Source organism: Dromiciops gliroides, chromosome 2 (assembly GCF_019393635.1).
Source record: "Dromiciops gliroides isolate mDroGli1 chromosome 2, mDroGli1.pri, whole genome shotgun sequence".
Taxonomy (NCBI): Eukaryota; Metazoa; Chordata; class Mammalia; order Microbiotheria; family Microbiotheriidae; genus Dromiciops; species Dromiciops gliroides.
This window is the reverse complement of record NC_057862.1, coordinates 262,922,949-262,943,882: the sequence shown is the minus strand read 5'-3', so window position 1 is coordinate 262,943,882 and position 20,934 is coordinate 262,922,949. Positions and strand designations below refer to the sequence as shown.

The 20,934-nt window shown below is 33.7% G+C and overlaps 1 protein-coding gene across 9 annotated transcripts in view; it reads right to left on the bottom strand.

Moving 5' to 3' along the window:
• LRFN5 (leucine rich repeat and fibronectin type III domain containing 5) overlaps positions 1-20,934 on the bottom strand; it is a 292,130-nt gene that overhangs the window by 216,962 nt on the left and 54,234 nt on the right. For 8 of the 9 annotated variants that reach the window (XR_006354908.1, XM_043986362.1, XM_043986364.1 and 5 more), the window contains exon 2: positions 12,700-12,785. The exons of the other annotated variant lie outside the window; for it this stretch is intronic. The gene's annotated coding sequence lies outside the window, so the exon portion shown is untranslated. The remainder of the gene's footprint in view (positions 1-12,699; positions 12,786-20,934) is intronic. 9 annotated transcript variants of the gene reach the window in all.

Here is a 20,934-nt window from a genome sequence, read left to right as displayed (position 1 = left end):
AGGAACATGGAAAAAAACAACTGATTGAGCACTATGGGGCCAGTCTTCAGATAAGACATATGGGTTGTTTGAGATATATAATTGTGAGAAAACTTCTTGCATCAATCTTCAGAGCTGCATGGGCTTCTGGTCAGGATAACCATGGTCCTTGGTTAAGGATCTCTAAGCAGGGATAGAGGTGGTCTAGCTTCCCAGCCATGCAGAGATAGGTTAAAACAATGCAATAAAGTTTTCTCACAAGACAGAAATTGGACTAGACCATAACAAAATAAAAAGGGAAATGAGCTAGCTCCAGAATTGATTCACAAGATGGAGTCAGAGTGGTTCACTCAATTCCCACTACCATTTGTTGTTCTAATCCTCTCAATTCTTTCCCCCTTTTGATTCATGGGGAGGAGGATCAGCCCATTCTCTCTATTGATCTTTTCTATGTGAGGCAAATTAATAAGGTTTTTCATATATTAATCATCAAAATTACATTAGTAATATTACAGATCAAATTACTTTTTTTTTATTGCATTCACAATGAACTAATTTTGAGAGGTTAGATTTACATGTCCCCAGGTAACAAGAGAACTTAAGTATAAACACCTTGTATCAAAAGGCCAAAGTAATACAATAATGATCATCAATACTAACCAACATTTTCACCTTGTATCCTAGTAACCCAAGTGCATTTAGCATTTCATCTTGAGTCCCAGATGTCCCATGTTGTGGTCTAGTCCTTGGATATCTTCTCTTTGACATTCTGGAATAGGCTTCATTCTCTGGATAACTCTGAAGGGAGCTCTATTTTTCTGGTTCCAAATCACTTCTAGTAATTCCTAGATAATACTGCTAAAATCTGCTGATAACAAGACTTAATGCAATTTAGTACATTCTCTTAAACTTGGTTTTCCAAACCTGAAACTTCAGAGAATTTCAGTTTTTATATAACATTTGTTGCTTTTAATCTTTACCTAAGCCCTATACCCGATATAACAATCTTTTTTAAATGTTAGGTGTTTAATTTGTAAAATGAATTCTTCTGTCCTTTAAAACTGTCAGATAATTTTAAAATGGGAAAATAATTTAATTTTCTTTACAATTATAAATGCAATTTCATGTTAAATTCTTTCTATACTCTAGTATGGAAAGTACATTTAATACAAGTAGTACATCCAGAAGACAGTCATTTTATATATATGTGTGTGTGTATGTATGTGTGTATATGTATATACATATACATATATGTTTATGTGTGTATATATATATATATAAGTATATATCTTCATATAGTTCTTACAGAAAACAGTCTATCCTGTTGCTTTGGCAAAATTTGCTGTTCCATTTAATTAAAAGCTTTAACATTATGACTTTGTCTAATTCTCTCTTTAGGAGGAAGTCATGCCAATGTAAGAAATAATTATTAATAACATATCTTGGGGATATTCTCCCCTTCTTTCAAAATCCTTTCTCTACCTCATTCACACTCAAAGGTCCAGTCCTGAATCTCTTCATCTTGGTGAGGCCCATCCAACCTTACAAGGAATTTAATCTAGGGTGGAGAAAGATCTTTTTGTCTAGACAGGAAGGTCTCTCTGTCCAGGGTGAGGTAACTCAGCCCACCCATTGATAATGCAAGGCTGGTATTGCCCTTCATTTTAGTAAAAATTACCTCCAAATTAATTTAACCAATTAGATTTGATTGCTATTTGATGGATCACCTATATTTAGAAGGGTACATACAGTGTAAGTCCACCACCATTTTGGTCTTTGGTCTGAGAGAGACATCCAATGATGATCCTTTTATTAATAACCTGCTAGCCTTATTAATAAAATGACCAATTTACCCAGAAACTATGTCTCTCATATTTTTAATCAACACGTCTATATTGTAATTTGACCACAAATACAGAATAAGATTGTAAGATTTTTCATACTGGAATCCTATAAGTGAGATGTTTCAGTATCAACCTATTAATAAATACATTTAGTATTGTCCTTATAAAAGTTTTACTGTTCACTTTCCCTGATTATAGAAATTTGCTATGAAAGGAAAAGAAGGAACATAGTTATAACAATGTCAAGACTATTCCCCTCAAGGGCACAGGGGGAAAACTGTATTAGCTCTCTTTGATTCAAAATACTGGTCATATTTAAGACTTAATCATGTAATCACAGGGAATCAAAAGTTAAGCTCAGGTTTAACCAGGTGGGAAATTTTTCTATTCAGAAAGGAAATAGCACAATGGTGAAACTGAGTGAAGAAGATCCACATCAAAGTCATCCCTTCAACTTTTCCAAGGGACAGGCATCCACTTGTAGCAGTTCTCAGACTACAGCACATGCCATTTTCTAGTATTGGCTCCATGACAATTCAGACAACCATCCCTGTATTCAAAACTCAAAACAATAGTAAATTATAGTTCCAAGAGTTTTTATCTCAAGTAGCAAAATTTCAATAACCATGGCTTAGGGTTTGAATACTTCTCATTAACTTCTCCCTAAGAGTTACATTTCATTTATCCTTTACTTAAAAATTAAAACTAACAACATTCTGGCGTTTCAGATATAACAGCAAATACCTGATGTACATTGAAGTTACATTTTAAAGCCATTCCGTACATTTTCATAATTTTTATGTGATAGCCAAAAATTTTCAAAAGAAAAGTCATTCTTTATTACAGTAAACATTATTAAATTTATCTGTTTTAAAACAAAATATACCCCCATTAAATATTTAACAGTTTTCAAATAGCTATTTTTATCACATTCTTTAAAAAGCTCAATTCATAATCTAACAACATCCAGATTAAAAGAGGTGTTTGTCTAACAGAGAATCTCTGACACAATGGTTTCTCACTATAAGAAAAATTTAGAAATACAATAACAGTATGCACAATATCTGTATGTAAAACATAAAACAAAGCTTATTGTCAGATTATGTCAATTCAGTCAAATGTATTTCCAAATTATCCTGCATAGATAATCATTAATCTTATTAGCTTTGACATTTTATATTAATTACATCTAAAATTCAGTACAGTTATCAACTATAAAGTAATTACATTCAATCAAAGAAATAATAATAATAGTCAACATCTATTATAATAATTACCATATGCCAGTCCCTGTGTTAAGCACTTCACAATCATCATATCATTTTGATCCTCACAACACTAGGAGGTGAGTACAATTATTATTTTCCTCTTTACAGATCAGAAAACCAAGACAAACAGCTAGTCAATTTCTGAAACTGGAGTGCAACAGGTTTCTCTGCATTTTTCCAGTATTTGTTGTTGTTGTTGTTGTTGTTGTTGTTATTGTTGTTGTTGTTGTTGTTGTTGTTGGAGAGTACCTTTATTTAGGAATATTATCTAAGATGAGAGGAATTAATAGGTTCAGTGAAAAAAGGTTTCTGGGCTGGGAAAGTCATAAGGGGTCTCTAAGCTAGGATGGGGACTGAAGCAGTCCCTGGTCTGGGTTAGGGGTCAGAAGAGGAGTCTCTAAAGTGGGATGGGAGGTTTAGGGAGTCCCAGATATGGGATAGGAGTCACAGGAGGGTCTCTGAGCTGAAGTAGGAGTCAGAGGGGAATCTCTGATCTGGGATAGGGGGGTTCAAGAGGTCCCAGATTTAAGATATGGGGCAACTGAGCTAGAATTGGGGGTCAGGGAGTCCCTGATCTGGGATAAGGGTAAGAAGGGAAATCTCTGAACTGGGATCTGGGGGAAAAAGGGGGTCCCTCCCTTTTTGGTTTAAACCACTCTTTCCATTCCTTAATTAAATTTTATTCATTTTAAAGTTATTCCATAAATTAAATAATCTATTCTCTTTTCATGGTCAAGGAAGGGGCAAGTACCAGTTAAATTTAAACTGAACTCTGGGATTGCTTTCAAACTAGCTGCCTCCTTCCATTACACTAAAATAATAACTTGCAAACTTCAGGGAGAAAGTGATCTAAGTGCTATTTACCACTTAAACTTTTATAAAATTTAATTCTTTAAATAAATTCTACAGAGTGGTGCCCCAAAGCTCACTAAAATGGTTCAGCATATATTAAGCTTCGGCTATGTGCCTTATGAGGTAGAACAAAGAGAAGAGGATGAGTTCCTCGATTCACCCAAAGTCTCAGGATTTCTCCCCTGCAATCTTAAAATTATTACTCTCCAAACTCTTAAATGATTAATCTCCAATCTCCTTAATCTTCAAATCTCCAAAATCTACCAAGATGTTTGTAACAGTTTTAAAAATCCAGAAAGTTTTCTTTTCTTTAAGTAGCTGGCTTTATCTCTGTAATTCTATTGTGGACAAGGCTGATATAACAGAGAAAAAGTACTTTGCAGATGTTTTTTTTTTTCTTTTTAACCAAGCCTGAAATGGAAGTTAGTCCTGACTGAGACAACTGTTTACAGCACGAAATGTCATTATTGTTTCCCAGCATTCTAAATGCTTTGAGTGAAGCCTTAGAGATCTTTCAAGGTAACAGAATCCAAGAACAACAGCAACAACAATTTTAAAAACCCTAAACATGAAAAAGGAGAAAGATTTTCCTTCATTTTATAAAGACACAAAATGATAAGACAGAAAAGTTTAGTGTGGACAATTTTCTATAGATTTCAGCAATTGAAAGTTCCTTCTTCAGGCCAATTTTGGAACTCATTTGAATTTTTATATATTTTAGTATAATTGGAGAACTCTATCTTTTAATTAATCCCTCCACTCCTGTATGGGAAACAACTCATGTTTCTAAACCAATAAGAATTTTCCTAAGGGGGTGTAAAAATGAATAAAACAATAATAATAACAAAAAAACAATCCTTAATTTAAACTTAATACCAAATTTCCCTTCTCCTAGGGGAAAACTGATAAAACCTAACACTTAGCTTTAATCCTAAACTGAAATCTAAATCTTACTTTAGCTCAGAAGAAATAGGGATCAAGAGCAGGAGTCCAACCTTCAGAGGCAGGTTTCCACAAAAATAGTTCCTCAGTGAAAGATTAACCGAAGTATTTTAGGGAACTGTTTTCTGAAAGACTAAACCTGGAGGTCATAGTCCTGACTCAACTTGCTGACTCAGCCAAAAACTATGGCAGATGAAATTAAATGACTGAGGAAACAAAGGTTTGAGCTCTTGAGCAATAAAGATTTATTAAGCAATACATGCCAATTGCCTAAAAAACCAGGCCCAGTTCACTTCAGCTTTGGTACTGAACCCCAAATACAGGGGGAGGCAGATATTAAGGACAATTAAATAAGACCAATTAATTAAAAGAAAACAGGATACAAAATCTGATTTCTAATTGGAAGAAAGATTAGGGATTTCCAAGTTGGAATAGGGAGAGCAAACAAGTGCACTTCATTGAAATCAGAAAAAAGAGGCATCCCACTTCCCCCAAGTCTGTATTCATTCAAAGGAACATTATAAAAAACAACTGATTGAGCAACATGGGGCTGTCTTCAGATAAGACATATGGGTTGTTTGAGATATATAATTGTGAGAAAACTTCTTGCATCAATCTTCAGAGCTGCATGGGCTTCTGGTCAGGATAACCTAGGTCCTTGGTTAAGGATCTCTAAGCAGGGATAGAGGTGGTCTAGCTTCCCAGCCATGCAGGAATAGGTTAAAACAATGCAATAAAGTTTTCTCACAATGTTTACAATAGAATAAAGTTTTCTCACAAGACAGAAATTGGACTAGACCATAACCAAATCAAAAGGGAACTGAGCTAACTCCAGAATTGAATCACAAAGTAAAAACTTTATCATTATTGGGGCAATTAGAAGGATACTACATAAAAAAAGAGGGTACAGGAGTGAGTCAATTATGTTGAGATGATGTTTTTTAAAAAAGGATGGTAAGAAAGAAGGATGCCCTGGGAGAAGAAGGGAAAATGGGGAGAATTATCTCACATAAAAGAGGTGTGCAAGGAAATACTTTTAGAGTAAATGAGGAAATGGGGGAGACAGGCAACACTTGAACCTCACTCACATTTAAATTGGTTCAAAGAGGGAATATATGTATACATATTCAATTAACAATGAAAATTTATCTTACCAACATGGAATTAGGAGGGAAAGGGACTAAAACAAAAAAGAGGGTGCTAAAAATGAGGGCAGATAAAAGAAGGTAGTGCTCAGAAGCAAAACAAACTTTGGAGAGGAAGAGAGATGGATAGAAGAAAATAAGATAGAAGGAAATGCAGAGTTAGTAATCATAACTGGATGTGAATGGGATAAACTCACCCATAAAATAGAAGCAGATAGAAGAATGGATTAGAAACCAGAATCCAACAATATGTTGTTTACAAGAAACACATTTGAAACCGAGAGGCACACAGAGAGATAAAATAAGGGACTTGAGCAGAATATATTATGCTTCAGGGTGTAAGGAATTAATTGTAATTTGGGGTTTCCATGAACCCATCTTTGCTTCATTATGGTGAGACTGAAAAGATGTAATCTTGAAAAGCCATGCTGTGTTAGCATCCGGAACCTGGCCAGCTTGCAGCTATAGAGCTGCCTGTTTGTTCTGTCAATCAAAACTACCAGCCAAATAGCTTAGAGCTGTGTGTGTGTGTGTGTGTGTGTGTGTGTGTGTGTGTGTGTATGGCCCTATTTCTGGTTTTCCAGGAGGCTTCAGGAGGAAGCCCGGGAGAAGAGTGATGGCACTCTGGTGCACAGGAGAGAGGGAGAGAGATGCTGGTGTGGTGGACCTTTGGACCAAGCTGGGGGACCCTGCACAGTTGATTCTCCTTGGAACTACAGATTCCAGTTGGTGTTGAGTTTGTGTTGTTGAAGATAGGCTAGCTGGGCTAGAGGCAGGTTTGGAGTGCCTGGGGCCTTTTTGCTCTAGAGATTTAGATTCTAACTATCTGGAAAGTGGGACATATTTTTTCCCTTCCTCTATCCCCTTTCTCATTGTCCCTGGCTCTATTAAATTCACCTGTGTTGTAGATTTGTTCTCATTAATAAAACCTGTTTTGTTTGTTGAAAAGAGGCTGTTAATTGCCTTTCTTACCCCAATATTTTGGCGAGCCATCCAATTAACTCTCCCCATATTAAATTTGGCCCTTACAAGGAGCAGCTAGGGGGTGCCATGGATAAAACACTGACCCTGGATTCAAGAGGACCTGAGTTCAAATGCGGCCTCAGACACTTAACATAGTAAAATAATAACAATACTAAACATAAATGTATCAAATAGCATAGCATTGAAATTCTTAGAGTAAAAGTTAAATAAATTATAGTATGGAATAGAGAGTAAAACTACACTAGTGGGGGACCTGAACTTTCCCCTCACAGAGCTGGATAAATCTAGCCATAAAATAAATAAGTAAGAAGTTAAGATGGATAGAATCATTAAATATGAGAGACTCCTGGAAAGAAAACTGAATGGAAATAGAAAGGAATATACATTTTTCTCGGCTGTACACGGCACCTTAAAAAAATTGACACTATATTAGAGCATAAAATCCTCACAACCAAATGCAGAAAAGCAGTAATATTAACTCTACCCTTTCAAGCTATAATGTAATAAAATTACATTTAATAAGGGCCATGGAAGCATAGATTAAAAGTTAATAGGGAACTAAATACTCTAATCCAAAAGAATAGGTGAGCCAAAGAACAAATCATAGAAACAATCAATTTCATAACAGAGAATAAGAATTAGACAACATCCCAAAGTTTGCAGGATGCAGCCAAAGAAATACTTAGGGAGGAATTTCTATCTCTAAATGGTTATATCAATAAAATAGAGAAATGAATTGGTCATGCACCTAAAAAAATTGAAAAAGAACAAATTTAAAATCTCCAATTCAACACAAAAATGTCCTGAAAATCAAAGGAGAGATTAATAAAATGAAAGGGTTTTTTTAATGATCTAATGATATAAAATTAAGAGTTGGTTTTATTTTTTAAATTAATAAAATAGATAAATCATTGGTTAATTTTATTTTTTAATTAATAAAGTATTTTATTTTTTCCCATTACATGTAAAGATAGTTCTCAACTTTTGTTTATACAAGCTTTCCAATTTCGTATTTTTCTCCCTCCCTCCCCTCCCTCCCCCTTCCCCTAGACAGCAGGTAATCTGATATAAGTTTTATATACATATATATATATATATATATACACATAATAACATTAAACGTATATTCTGCATTAGTCATGTTATAAGAGAAAAATCAGAGCAATGACGAAAAACCTCAAAATAGAAAAACAACAGCACCAAAAACAAAAGAAATAATATGGTTCATTCAGCATCTATACTCCACAGTTCTTTTTTTTTCCTGGATTTGAAGATCCTCTTCTATCATGAGTTCCCTGAAACTCATTGCATTGGTGAGAAGAATATAGTCCATCACAGTAGATCAATACTCAATGTTGATGGTACTGTGTACAATGTTCTTCTGGTTCTGCTCATCTCACTCATCATCAGCCAATGCAAGACCCTCCAGGTTTCTTTAACTCCTCCTGCTCATTGTTTCTTACAGCACAATAGTATTCCATTGTATTCATATACCACAACTTGTCCATCCATTCCCCAATTGATGGGCATCCCCTCAACTTCCAATTCCTTGCCACCACATAAAGAGCAGCTATAAATATTTTTGTACATGTGGGTCCCTTTCCCCTTTCCATGATTTCTTTGGGGAAAAGACCCAAAAGTGGTATTGCTGGGTCAAAGGGTATGCACAGCTTTATTGCTCTTTGGGCATAGGTTAATTTTATTTTTAAAAAAGAATAAAACCAAATTACTAGTATCAAAAATGAAAAGAGTGAATACATCACCAATGAAGATGAAATTAAATCATTAGAAGTTCTTTTACCCATTTACATGCCACTAAAACTAATAGTCTATGTGAAATTGATGAATATTTACAAAAATAAAAATTGCCCACATTAACAGAAAAGAAAACAGAATACTTAAATAACCCTATCTTAGAAAAAAACAAATTGAAAAAGCAATCACTGAGTTCCGTAAGAAAAAGTCCCCAAGACTACATGGATGCACAAGTGAATTCTACCAAATATTTAAGGAGAAATTCTAAATAGTGTATTTATAAGAAATTCTACCAAATTCCTTTCATGACACAAATATGGTTTTGATACCTAAACTAGAGAGAGCAAAAATAGAGAAAAAAACTATAAACAAATTTCCTTAATGAATATCAATGCAAAATTTTAAATAAAAAGCCAGGAAGGAGAGTACAGTAACATCTCACAAAGATATTACTCTCTGATAATATTATTACTATCTGGTCACACCATGAACAAATAGGATTTATTCCAGAACTGTAGGACTGTTTCAATATTAGGAAAACTACCAGCTTAATTGCTCATATCAGTAACAAAAAAACATGCAAATCATAGATGTAGAAAAAAAGTTTTGACAAAATACAGTACCCAATCCTATTTAAAAAAAATACTAGAAAGCAGAGGAATCAGAGGAGCCTTTCTTGAAATGATAAGTAGTATCCATCTAAAACCAAAAGCAAATATTATCTGTAATGGGGACAAACCCGAAGCTTTGGATAATTCTACAGAAAGATAAACTAAAAAGAAAATATGAAACTAAAGCAATTTCTGGAGAAACTAGAGTTAAGATACATATGGTATCTTCTAAATAAGAGTAAAATAATATACATATTTTTCAGCAACATATGACACTTTTACAAAAACTGAACATGTATTACTAGGGGACAGAAACATTGCAAACAATGTAAAAAGACAGAAATAGTTAAGGTATATTTTATAAATGGATAATGTAATAAAAAAATAGAAATTGGTTCAAAGGCCACAAAGAAAGTACAGGCCCAAGTTGAGACTTAACAATTAAATCTTAAATAATGATTGCACTAAGAAACAAATCATAGAAATAATTAATAACCATGAAAAAGTAAATTATAATGATTTTTAAAACAAAATTACCGGAATACAGTAAAAGCAAATCTTTTGGGGAAATTATAGCCTTGAAATTAACCAATTATAAAATATACAATAGAATGAAAATATACAAACAAGAGATATTAAAAATTACAAGTGAAATAAATGGACTAGAAACAAAAAAACAGAGAAATGATAAAGAAAATGAAAAGCTGGTTCTCTGAAAGACTAATAGAATTAGTAAACTCTCAACTAATCAAAAATTAATAGTATTGCTATATAGTAGTAACAAAAAACAAGAACCAGTAATAGGGAAATCACATTCCAAATAATTACAAAAATTCACAAAATGTCTGGGGATTAACCTTCTAAGGCACACAAAAGACTTGTCTAGATATTATAAATTATAAATAAATTATAAACTGTTCCTTAAAGAGTTAAAGAATAATCTAAACATCTGGAGGATTATTTAGTGCTCTGGGCTAGGCCATGCCAATGTAATAAAAATGATGTTTCTACTAAATGTCAATCAAATTACTAAGAGTGAACATTACAGAATTTTACAAAGTAATAACAAGATTCATTTTGGAAAGCAAAAAATACAGAATATTAAGGGAAATAATTTTTAAAACATAGTGAAAAGGGGAGAATAAATAGCACTTCCAGAAGTCAAACTGTATTATAGAGTCATCAAAATGAATGGAACATACTAGATGAAGTAGATTCAAAAACAATAAAACCCAGTAACCCAGTGTTTGAAAAAGTGGAAAACAAATTACCGAGGGAAAATTTCCCTATTTCTTACAAACTTCTGTGAAAACTGGAAATCAGTCTGGTAAAAATCATTATTGTTCAGTCATTTCAGTGGTGTTTTACTCTTTGTGACCCCATTTGATATTTTCTTAGCAAAGATACTGGAGTGTTTTGGCATTTCCTTCTCCAGCTCATTTTACAGATAAAGAAACTGAGGCAAACAGGATTATGTGACTTGTTCAGGGTCACACAGTTAGAATAGGAGGTGGAATTTAAACTCAGATCTTCCTGATTCCAGCCCTGGCACTCTATCCACTGAGCTATCTAAACTGTCCACAGTATATTCCAAATGGATATGCAACCTTATTATTAAACATCATAATATTTAAAAAATTAGAATAGAAACAGACTATATACCTCTCACAGCTACATATAGGACATATACTCTTTTTTTCAAAGATGAGAAAGTACATTTTAATTGAATATTATATTTTTCCCCAATTACATGTGAAACAATTTTTAACATTCAATTTTTTAATTTTTGAATTCCAAATTTTCTCCTTCCCTCTTTCCTGTCACCTCATTGAAAAATCAAGCAATTTGATACAGGTTATATATGTGCAGTCACAGAAAATATATTTCCATGTTAGTCATGTTGTGGGGAAAATAACACCCCAGACGAAGGAAGGAAGGAAACAAAGAAAGAAAGAAAAGAAAGGAAAATAAAAGTATGCTTCAATCTGCATTCAGACTCCATCAGTTCTTTCTCTGGAAATGGGTAGCATTTTCCATCATAAGTAGGACATGTATTCTTAACCAAACAAGAGATAAAAGTAATTGCAAAAAGATAAAACAGATTATGTTGATTAAAGAGACTAAAAAAGCTTCTGCACAAGCCATATTAATGCATATAGGATAAAAAGAGAGATGGGTACATGGCGAAAAAACTTTGTATCAAATTTCTATGATAAGGTTTGGATATCCAAGATTTCTATTGAGTTTTTTGGTTGGGTTTTTTTGTTTGTTTGTTTGTTCAATTGATTCTTCTTGACCCCATGTACCATAATGTACATGGGGTTTTCTTGGAAAAGATACTGGAGTGATTTAACCATTCCTTCTCCAGTGGATTAAAGCAACCAGAGGTTAAGTAACATGTTCAGGGTTACCCAGCTAGTAAGTTTCTGAGACTGGATTTTTACTCCTAACCCCAGACTCATCACTCTGTCCACTGAGCCATCTATTTGCCTCTGGTATGCAAGATATATAAACAGTCAATAAATATATATGCATATTATATGTACACATATATATACATATGACTAATAGCCATTTCCCAATAGATAAATAGTCAAAAGATATTAACAAAGAGGTCTCAAAAGAAAAACTGTAAAGTATTCACAACTGCATGAAAAAACATTTTAAATCACTAATGATAAAATAATTGCAAATCAAAACAACTCGGGTTTTATCTCTTACCTTGCAAATTGGTAAAAATTACAATAGTCAATGTTGGAGGGTTTGTGAAAAGATAGTTACACTAATACATCATTGATGGAACTCTAATGCATTGTTGGTGAAGCTGTAAAAAAATATAACCATTTGCAGAAAGCAATTTGGAATTATGTAAATAAAGTAACTAAAATGTCCATATTCTCAGAATTAGTGATTCCATTACTGGACTGTATTACTCCATCATCCCAAGGAAGCCATCAACAAGAAATCATCCCCAAGACAGATCTATAGATATGTGTATGTGTACATGTATATATTCACTTTTTGTGATAGCTAAGAACTAAAAAAAAAAAATGCCCATCTATTGGGGAATGGCTTTTTAAAATGTAGCATATTCATGTAATGGAATATCACTATGTTGTAAGAAATAATGTGTTTGATGGATACAGAGAAGCATGGAAAGATCTATATGAAGAGAATGAAATAAGCAAATCTAAGAAAACACAGTAACTACAACAATAGAAATAGAAAGGATAACTGCACAGCAAAGAAAATAAAACTTTTTTTGTAACTATAAAGATCAAACAGGACTGAGAGATATGAGAAGATACCTCCAACCTACCACTTCATGAAGGTCCAGAGGTATTACACATTGCCCATGTTTTCTGACTTTTTCTTGTATTGATCAGTTGAGCTGACTTTTTTTCCCTGTCAAAAAAACAATATTTCTCATATGAGATGGCTCTCTGGGAGGGGAAGGAGGAGAAATACATGTGATATTTATAGTAATGTAAGAAACATGAAATATCAATAAAAATTTCTTATAAAAAAAAGAAACATAATGAACTACTACCAAAGCCAATAGTTGAGTAGCATGCCTGTATTTTCTCTATAGTATAAAGTACCTATGAATATAAAGTAATATATTCAGAAATCCACTTGACTTTTTAAAGGCACAGTGCTCTTTGTACAAATTTATATTTCTTCCTACCTAGGCTTGCAACACACACACACATACATAGAATAAACCATTTTACTGACATATTTTAAACTGTGATAAAGTTGTCTTACATAAAAGTTCTGCTGTCAAAAGTAGGATATCCTCAATCTCCCTTGTGGGTTTCAGATTTGAAGTAAAGGAAATTCCGTTTAGATCTCTAATAAGTAGCTGGAGATAGTTGATACAAAGGAACTCCAAACCTTTAAGTCTTCAGCTTCCAGGTTAGTAAAAATGTTAATTCCCTGTTATTTGGCTTCTATTCTAAGTCTAGCTACCTCAAGTCCTAGTGGCGGGGGGGGGGGGGGGGGGGGGGGGGGGGGGGGGGGGGGGGGGGGGGGGGGGGGGGGGGGGGGGGGGGGGGGGGGGGGGGGGGGGGGGGGGGGGGGGGGGGGGGGGGGGGGGGGGGGGGGGGGGGGGGGGGGGGGGGATTTGTTATTAACTTGAGATTTAATTTGCATATGATAGTTAGCGTTTTTCACTTAAGAAAAATTCAATCCAGATTGAAATTTTGATGTGTTTTTATTGAATGTATGAATATATGTGTGTGACACTGAGAAAATATTTCGTATTTTGAGTAGGGGCGGGTAAAGTTTTGAAAATAGCCATTAAAAAAAAAACTATAAGGGGCAGCGAGGTGGCACCAGTGTATAGAGCACCGGCCCTGGAGTCAGGAGTACCTGAGTTCAAATCCGGTTTCAGACACTTGACACTTAATAGCTGTGTGACCCTAGGCAAGTCACTTAACCCCAATTGCCTCACACACACAAAAAAAAAACTATACCTATTTTTTAAATTGTAGTCTTATCAGGGCAGAAAACTTTATCTTGACTTGAACTAGATTTGGGGAAAAAAAGAAAAAAGACTTGTCTATTTGTGCCTGTTTACTTTGATGTGACTTGCAAATTTAATATAATTTAACTGCATGCAATTTTAGGAGTGAAAGATAAATGCTTAACAAATGCTTGCCATTGACTTGTAAAATAGTTTAAGGTTATGCGCTCATATAGAGAGAGATGCATGTGTCTATATATGATTATATATATATGTGTGTGTGTGTGTGTATAGTTATACGTGGATATGGATATGGATATGGTTATCTATATATTTTGTGTGTATGTATATATCCATACAACCATATATGAATTTGTATGTTTATATATGGTTTCTGTGTATATATGTTTATATGGTTATCTATATGTCTGTGTTTGTCTATATGTATATATCTTTGTGTGAGTATGACTTCATTATGAAAACACATCTGAGTCCTGTGACTAACAAGATGAAAGACTAGACATTTTCTCTGATCCTCAAGACCACTTACACTTCTCCAAAACAGAAACTATTAGCCAAAGATAAAGCAATTTAAATTGTCTCAATAGTCTAGGAAACCAGGAATTCAAAAGAAGGTAAAAATCACATGAATTCTTATCTAATGAGCTTACTTAGAACCCATTTTATCCACTATAACCGTGCTAGCCACAGCAAGGACCCAAATGGCTTGCCATAAAATTCAAGTCCCCTTCCCACCCTCTTTCCACTGCTGTAAAGATGCAAGTTCCAAATGGCAGAAACTTCTTGAGGCCTCAATAGTTAGCTACAATGTTCTGTGCTACAATGGAGCTCTATGGGAGAATGGTGGAACAAAGGGAAAGAGGTAATACATGTATCTGGGCTTGAACCCCACACCTCTATCACACACGCCCATTCCTCCCAGAGTCTAAGAAATCCACATACCAAATGGCAAAATCAAAGCAGGATGCAATAACACTAGGATGATAATGCTCTGTACTATTAGACCAGACAACTGAGAAATAGAGGGAATAGCTCAGGATAGGAGTGAAAGAAATGGGACTGTGTTTGCTTCTTAAGCATCCAAGAAAATAGGAATGAAAGAAGGATGAATGAAAGCTAGCAAGAACAGCATCATCAACAGAGAGACTCTAGAGAGACTGGTAAGAGACTTCTTTACAAACGTACACAAGAAAACTGATACAAAAGCAAAAATCAGATGGCCCAGGATATTATGTAGAGAATCTTATAGCAGCCCTCCTACACATGAATCAATGGTTTGGGCTTTTTTTTTTTTTTTTTTTTTGCAGAACCAAAATGGGAGGATGCATACAACAAGGGAAGGGAGGAAGAGGATAGAAGAGAATAAGACAAAGAGAAAACAGCAATCAAGTGTAAATGTGAATGGAATGAAATGGAAGAGGATGACAAAATGGATTAGAAACTAGTATACAGCAGCATGGTTTTTACAAGAGACATACTTGAAACAGAGAGCTATAACCAGAGATAAAATAAGGGACTTTAACAGAATCTATTACACTTCAGCTGAATTTTTAAAAGGCAGGAGTAACAATCATTACCAAAGATAAAGCAAAAGCAAAAATAGACCTAATTAAAAGGGATAAGCATCTTGCTAAAAAGTATCATATACAATGAATTAATATTAATAGAAAACATATATTGATCAAATGGCATAGCATCCTTCTTCTTGAAGGATAATCAAACAAGTTACAGGAATTAATAGTAAAACTATATTAGCAGGAAACTTTGGTTTACCTCTCAGAAACAGATAAATCTAACCACAAAATAGATAAGAAATAAGTAAAAAGCAAAACACTTTTGAGGAAGGATAGGGTGAAAGGAGATAGAATTTATATTAAATTGCTTGATTTCTTAGGGAGAGGTGAAGAGGAAGGGAGGAAGAAAATTTGGAACACAAAGTTTTTTTAAAAATCAATGTGAAAAATTTTGGGTTTTTTTACATGTAACAAGGAAAATTCTAAATAAATAATTTTTTTAAAGAAAAAGAAAAAATACATAAAGAAGGAATCCTATCAAATTTCTTCTATGAGAATTTTTTAAATTTTATTTTCAGTTCCAAATACTCTCCCTTCCAATCACTTAGACAGCAAGAAATGCAATATCCATTATACATAAAAAGCCATTCAAAATATACATTAGCTATATTATAATGGTGGGGAGAGGATGAAGAAAAATTTTAAAGTGAAAAATATGATTAGATCTTTACTCAGAGTACATCAGTTCTCTCTCTGGAGGTGGATGGCATTTTTCATCATAAGTCCTTTGAAATGTTTGTGAGGGCCAAAATTTGATATACAGAGTGTTATTTGGGTGACTCGCCTTAATATTGGGGTCCTGGAAATATGAGGGACCCTTTTAGGTTTAACCTCCCCTCTGAAATGCCCTTTTTAGATATTTCTCCCAGGCCAGTAAGAAAGGAGCCTCTAAGCTTTAGTTCACAAAAGGATCCGATTTTATTACTCGGGAATTAATTAAACAACAAAGGTAAAACTAATAAAAATCAAAGATAAGGAAATAGGAAAATAGAAATACAGAGAAATACTCAACTCCAAACTTAGCTTAAGCTGGTTCAAAGGAATTTAAGGTTTTCAGTAAGTAACTCACCAACCTGAACAGCCCGCCAGTCTAAGCTTGCTCGTGCACCACCAGCACCTTCAGTCATCAGTCAGAGAGAGCAAACTCACATTCCAGAAATTACTCTAGAGTTGATGTTCCAGAAGTGCCTCAAGAACTTAGCATTCCAGAAGTTTCCTTTAACCTCCCTTCAGGGAGCATTCACTTTTTTCTCCCCCAAAAGGGGAGGTCCTTCAAAAGCTGCCTATTCCACAAATAATTTTTACCACATGTTGTAGACCATTGTATTGATAAGAGTAACAAAGTCTTCCATAGTTGAAAAGCTTTATACTATTGCTGTTAATGTGTCCAAAGTTCTCCAAGTTCTGCTCACTTCACTCTGTATCAGCTCTTCTCAGGTTTTTATTAATTTATCCCCTTCATTAATTCTTGGAGCACAAGATTATTCCATCACAATTATATACCATAAATTGTTCAGTCACTCTCCAATTGATGAGCATCCCTTCAATTTCCCTTCCTTGCCACCACAAAAAGAACTGTTATAAATGTTCACAAATACCTTTTTCATACCTAAACCAAGTAAAACAAAAACAGAAAAAGAAAACTATTGGCAAATTTCCCTAATGAACATTGATTGAACATTTTTAATAAAATACCAGCACGGAGATTATAGCAAGATATGACAAAGATGTGACTATGTAACTATGTGACTATGACCAGGCTGGCTGTACAAAGAATGCAGGGCTAGTTCAATATTAGAAAAACAATAAGCATAATTTGAATATACAAATTATATCAATAAATATAGGAAATGCTTTGGACAGAATACAGCACCTATTCCTATTAAAAACAGTAGAAAGTATAAGTATAAATAGAGCCTTCCTTAAAATGATAAGTCTAAGTAAAACCAAGAGTAAGCATTATCTGTAATGAGGATAAACTAGAAGCCTCTTCAGTAAGATCACGGGTAAAGCAAGGATGTCCATTATCACCATTACTATTCAATATTGTACTAGAGATCTTAGCTATAGTAATAAGACAAGAAAAAGAAAATGGAGCATACATAAGGAGGAAACAAAACTATTGATTTTTGCAGATGATATGAGAACTCTAGAGTCAACTAAAAAAAATTAGCAAAGTTTCAGGATATAAAATAAAGCCACACAAATTATCAGCATTCTAGATATTACAAAAGCAACCAAAAAGGAGAGACATGAAGAGAAACTCCACTTAAAATAACTTCAAACAATATAAAATACTTAGGAATCTACTTGCCAAGTCACACAAAGAGAGGCACTATATGAACACAATTACAAACACTTCACACAAGAAAGTTCTAAATATTGGGAGAAATATTAATTTTTCATTGATAGGCCTAGCTAATATAATAAAAATGGCAATGCTACCTAAATTAATTTATTCAGTACTATATCAATACCGAAGTATTACTTTATAGAATTAGAAAAAATTAAAATAAACTTCATTTAAAACAAAAGGTCAAGAATATCAAGATAATCAATGACATTTTGTGAAGGAAGAGGGCCTAGAAGTAGAAACTATATTACAAAGAAGCAATCATTTTTAAAAGTTTGTACTGGATAAGAAATAGAGTGGTTAATCAATGGAACAGGAGAAAATGAGCACAGTAACCTATTCTTTGATCCTAAGATCCCAGGTTTTGGAGCAAGTAGTTAACAAAAACTACTGGAAAAACTGGAAAGTGGTCTGACAGAAATTAGGCAAAGCCCAGTATTTCACACCATATACCAAGATAAACTCAAAATAAGTACATGATTTAAACATGAGCAAATTAGAGGAGAATGGAAGAAAGTACCAGTTAGATCTATAGATAAGGAAAGACTTCATTACCAAACAAGACAGATATATTGGGACAACTGGAGATGGCCCCGGATATTTTAAGGCAGTTGGGGTTGTGACTTGCCCAGGGTCAAACAGATAGTAAGTGTCTGAGATGAGACTTGAACTCAGGTCCTCTTGACTCCAGGGACAGTGCTCTATCCACTGTGCCACCTAGCTGCCCAATAGACTTCTAAGGAAATCAAAGAAATAGGAAAATGACTCATATATACTAAAATATTTATAGCAACTCTTTTATGATGTCAAAGAATTGGAAACATGTCCATTAATTTAAAAATAACTAAAGTTGTAGTAGAATACTACTGTGCTATAAGAAATGAGGAAGGGGGATATCTTCATATAGATCAGAAAACCTTGGAAGGATTATATGAACTGATGCAAAGTGAAATGAGCAGAATCAGCAAAATAATCTACACAATCATCACAATATTGTAAGGATTATTAACTGTGAAAGCCTTGGTAATTATGATCAACACAATGACAACACAATTCATAAGGACTCATTATTTTAAAATGCTATATCAACTTCCCAACAGAGAATGGACTTAGAGTGCAAAATATGTTTTTCTTTATTTTTCTTTACTTTTTTGGAACATTGTTAACAGGTAAATGAATTTTTCATTACTTGTATGGATAATGGGATAATATTTCTTGCTTTCTCAATGAGTGGAGTAGGGAGTAAACAAAAAGGAAAGAATTTGAACCTGAAAAAAAAATCAAATTTAAAAAGGAAAAAAAGAGACAATGAAGGAAAATAGCAACCTAACTCTCTTAACTTTAAATGTGAAAGGATTAAAGAATGTAATAAAATGAAAAAGAGTGACAGAATGAATAAGAAAAAATGATAATCCATTGCTTTCAAGAACATTAAAAAATAAAGACATGCAAAAAAATAATACTGAGGGATGGAGAAAATTCACTATCACATGAATCTAAAAAAGCAGATATTGCAACCATGCAAAAAACAAAATATATGCACGCCAATTTGTTTAGCTGTTTCCCAGTTAATGGACATCTACTTTATTTCCATATCTTTGTTCTCAGAAAAAGTCCTGCTATAAATATGTTGGACTCCAACATATATGTAAGGGGATATTATTATATTGTAAGAAATTATGAAATTAATTAATTCAGAGAAACAGACAGATCTACATGAACTGATGCAGAGTAAAGTAAAAAGAATCAAGAAAACAATATACACAATGATTACAATAATTTAAATAGAAAGAACAATCACACTCAAAAAAGTCGTGAACATAAAAAAATTACAGAGATCAAGCACGACTCAAATTTGAGGGGACATTCACAACTCAAACCTTTACATTACATCAAGGTCCACAGGTGTCACACATTGCACTATTTTCAGACTTTCAATGCATTGATCAGTTTTGTTGATTTTTTTTCATTTTTTTGTCTATAAAATATTATTGGCTATAGAGGGTGGCTGTCTGGGAGAAAAGAAGAAATATGGAGGGGAGAATAGATAATGATGTAAAAAGGCAAAATATCAATAAAACTTATTTTAAGAAGACTTCAAAATGATATTATCATAGATTGTTATGTTGGAAATGAGGGGAAAGGCTAAAAATTTGTATTGTTATTTTCAGGATTTCTTTTTCTGGTAGTCTCTTCTACAACTATCACAGAGACAGAAATTAGAAACTCCTTCAGCTTCCCCACCAAGTAAGAAAGCAAGAAAAATAAAATCCATTGCAAATATGGATAGTCACACAAAACAAATTTCTACATTAGGGAAAGAAAGATAGGGAGGGAGGCAGGAGAGAGAAAAGAAAGAAAAAAAAAAGAAAAGATGCTTCAGTCTTCCCTCTGAGTCCATCCACTCTCTATTTGGTTGGTCATTGTGATGATCTAAATTCCTAAATCCTTCAAATTTGATTGTTCTTATACTATTATTGTCATTTTATAAAGTATCCTAGTTTTACTCGCATCACTTTACATCAGGTCATACAAGTCTTCTCAGGTTCTTCTGAAAAATCACTCTCAGTCTGTGTTTTCTTTCACAAAATGGCTAATATGGAAATGTTTTGCATGATTGTGCATGCATAACCTATTTCAAATTGCTTACTGTCTTAGGCTAGGGTTGGAGGGAGAGGAAGAGAATTTGGAACTAAGATTTTTTTAAAAAAACAAATGTTTAAAATAATTTTACATGTAATTGGGAGCAAAATAAAATATTATTTTTAAATAAATCTATATAAACCTTTCCATGTTTCTCTGCATTCATCATATTCTATCATAATCATATACCACAATGTTAGTCATTTCTCAATTGTTAAGAATTCACTTTGTTTCCAGTTCTTTTGCTACACTAAAAACGTGCTGCTATGGATGTTTGTGTGTAGATGTTTGGATATGAAAACGGTTTTTCGATGACCTCCTTGGAATATATTCCTAGAAGTGAAATATATGGATCAACATGTATGGATAGTTTAGCAACTTTATTTTCATAATTTGAATTGTTTTCAAGAATAGTTGTATCCTTTCAGAGGGCAACTAGGTGTCACAATAGATAAAGTACAGGACCTGGATTCAGGAGGACCTGAATTCAAATTC